The sequence below is a fragment of the Triplophysa rosa genome, linkage group LG20 (genome assembly GCF_024868665.1).
Source record: "Triplophysa rosa linkage group LG20, Trosa_1v2, whole genome shotgun sequence".
NCBI lineage: Eukaryota > Metazoa > Chordata > Actinopteri > Cypriniformes > Nemacheilidae > Triplophysa > Triplophysa rosa.
Window position 1 is genome coordinate 1,972,239 of NC_079909.1, and position 3,380 is coordinate 1,975,618.

Consider the following 3,380-nt stretch of genomic DNA (forward strand, 5'->3'; position numbering starts at 1 on the left):
AATTCGATTCTGCTTATCGATTACGATTCTTAACGATTCTTAGTTTTCATTCCAAAGTGGTGAAAAAGTTATTAAAGTCAAGCAAGATCAAAAATATTTATTTTGTGCCATTACTTACAGCTGAACACACAAAAAAGTGTCCTGTGTGAGCCTTCCTTTCGAAGCGAGGGAGAAGGGGGTCTCACATGTAGCATCATGTGCCGGTGTTCTGTCGAATTGTCCTACCCTGTCAGATTTTCCTACCGCAGGGCAAAACTTAATATAATCTAAACCACATCGACAAAATAAACAAGTAGGATGATTTTACAATGCAAAATACCCTGTCAGATAGTCCTGCCAGCTTAAAATAAACACATAAAATAAGTTTACAGCGTAAATACCCTGTCAGATTTTCCTACCAGCATAAAATAAACATGTAGGATTCATTTACAGTGCAATACCCTATCAAATTATACTACCAGTATTAAATAAATATGTAGAATGATTTAACAACAGAAATACACTATCAGATTCCCGTAGCAGTATATAATAAACAGGTAGGATGATTTTATAGCGCAAAAAAATGATAAAACATTGATGTGCGCATGGCTCCGGTGTTGTCCCCGCACTAGTGTCATCGGCAGCTAATGAACACTCTGAGTCGGCACTGTGGGCACTCGGGATGCGCAACGCATCAAACAGGGTGCATTCTTGTAATTAGATACGATGAACCAACAGAATTAAATTTGCAGATGCTTTGCCATAATGCTGGTGACACCCGTCTTGCAACATAATAGTTTGTCACAATAATTACACTTAGCTTTGTCTTTTTGTGATTTCGCAAAATGCAGCCACACTTTAGAGCGCCTTCCACAGTCCATCGTGCAAACTGACTTTTAGTATTCGAGCGAAAGGTCCTCGCAGATGGCTATGTCAGGTCAGGTGACTCAGGTCTTGACAGATGACATGAAAATTATGTGACCGTGCGGTCCGGAATCGTTAAGTGGAATCGAAATTTTAATTTTTTAAAAAGGATCCGATTCCTTTCTTATGGATCCGATTCTAGAATTGGAATCAAATTTCGATTCCCAACCCTTTTATAGGCTGCATATTTTAAAGATCGCGTATCACAGGCAGTTTCTGCCAATCTCATATTAATGTTGAGTATTGCATACGTCGTATCTTCGAAGAGTATTTAGTTTGATCAAATTTATAAAAGAGAGATACAGCTGTACGATTATTTCCGGAAAAACACGAGCTGCTAGAGGTGGGACTAGTGGGGAGAGTGGGATGGAACTACAGCACAAGCAAGCAACACATCATCACATTAATTAAAGTAAGTAATTAAGTGAGTTACATATAGAGTCATTGACTGTGTTTATGAATAGGTCATTGAATCACTGAATCTCACTTCAAAGATTCGTTCAAAGCCACAGATTCATTCACAATAATTGCCTCTCCTAAAGGACGATTTGATTTATGTGAACACCAGCCCAGCAGGTTGGAATAATTCTCAGAATTATTTTGGATTGTTGTGGATTAAACATCTTCGATGACATTCATTGCCATGGATTTTATTGGGTTACAAGAAAAGGTAGGATATGGATTTAATTGCGAACTGTATTGATTTTATGTGTGATCATGCTACATGCTATGCTGTCACAGCATTGGAGTCAAATCTTGCAACTAGGGTGCAGACCCAGACTGTCACGGCACAGTAACTTCATTTTGACGCACAGCTAAACAAAGGCAGAGTACCGTAACTCAATAAAAACAAAATCAAAAAGCGGTAACTAGTGTTACGGTGTAAAGTAGTGAGTGTACAGCTTGTATAACAGTGTAAGTTTGCTGTGCCCTCAAAATAACTCAACACACAGCCATTAATGTCTAAACCGCTGGCAACAAAAGTGAGTACACCCCAAGTGAAAATGTCTAAATTGGGCCCAATTAGCCATTTTCCCTCCCGGTGTAATGTGATTCATTAGTGTTACAATTTCTCAGGTGTGAATGGGGAGCAGGTGTGTTAAATTTGGTGATATCGCTCTCACACTCTCATACTGGTCACTGGAAGTTCAACATGGCACCTCATGGCAAAGAATTGTTGCTCTACATAAAGATGGCCTAGGCTATAAGAAGATTGCGAAGACCCTGAAACTGAGCTGCAGCACGGTTGCCAAGACCATACAGCGGTTTAACAGGACAGGTTCCACTCAGAACAGGCCTTGCCATGGTCGACCAAAGAAGTTGAGTGCACATGCTCAGCTTCATATCCAGAGGTTGTCTTTGGGAAATAGACGTATGAGTGCTGCCAGCATTGCTGCAGAGGTTGGGGGGGTGGGGGGTCAGCCTGTCAGTGCTCAGACCATACGCTGCACACTACATCAAATTGGTCTGCATGGCTGTCGTCCCAGAAGGAAGCCTCTTCTAAAGATGATGCACAAAAAGGCCGCAAACAGTTTCCTGAAGACAAGCAGATTAAGGACATGGATTACTGGAACCATGTCCTGTGGTCTGATGACCAAGATAAACTTATTTGGTTCAGATGGTGTCAAGCGTGTGGCGGCAACCAGATGAGGTTTCCTGTACTGACTTTCCTGTAGCTCAGTGGTAAGAGCATTGTGTTAACAACGCAAGGTTGTGGGTTCGATCCCAGGGGATTGCACATACCTATGTCTAAATGTATAGGATAATGCAATGTAAGTCGCTTTGGATAAAAGCGTAAAAGCATAAATGTAAAATGAGTACAAAGACAAGTGTGTCTTGATTACTGTCAAGCAAGGTGGTGGGAGTGTCATGGTCTGGGGCTGCATGAGTGCTGTGGGGGAGCTATAGTTCATTGAGGGAACCATGAATGCCAATATGTACTGTGACATACTGAAGCAGAGCATGATCCCCTCCCTTCGGAGACTGGGCCGCAGGGCAGTATTCCAACATGATAACGACCCCAAACACACCTCCAAGACGACCACTGCCTTGCTAAAGCTGAGGGTAAAGGTGAAGCTGAGGGTAAAGGTGAAGACCTAAACCCTATTGAGCATCTGTGGGGCATCCTCAAACGGAAGGTGTAGGAGTGCAAGGTCTCTAACATCCACCCGCTACGTGATGTCATCATGGAGGAGTGGAAGAGGGACTCACAGTGGCAACCTGTGAAGCTCTGGTGAACTCCATGCTCAAGAGGGTTAAGGCAGTGCTGGAAAATAATGGTGGCCACACAAAATATTGACACTTTGGGCCCAATTTTGACATTTTCACTTAGGGGTGTACTCACTTTTGTTGCCAGCGGTTTAGGCATTAATGGCTGTGTGTTACACAACTATTACAATAGATAGAAACATCCAGTGCTGCCCACAAAGTCAACACGATTCATTTAAAGTCAGGTTAGGGTTAGGGTTATATTTATT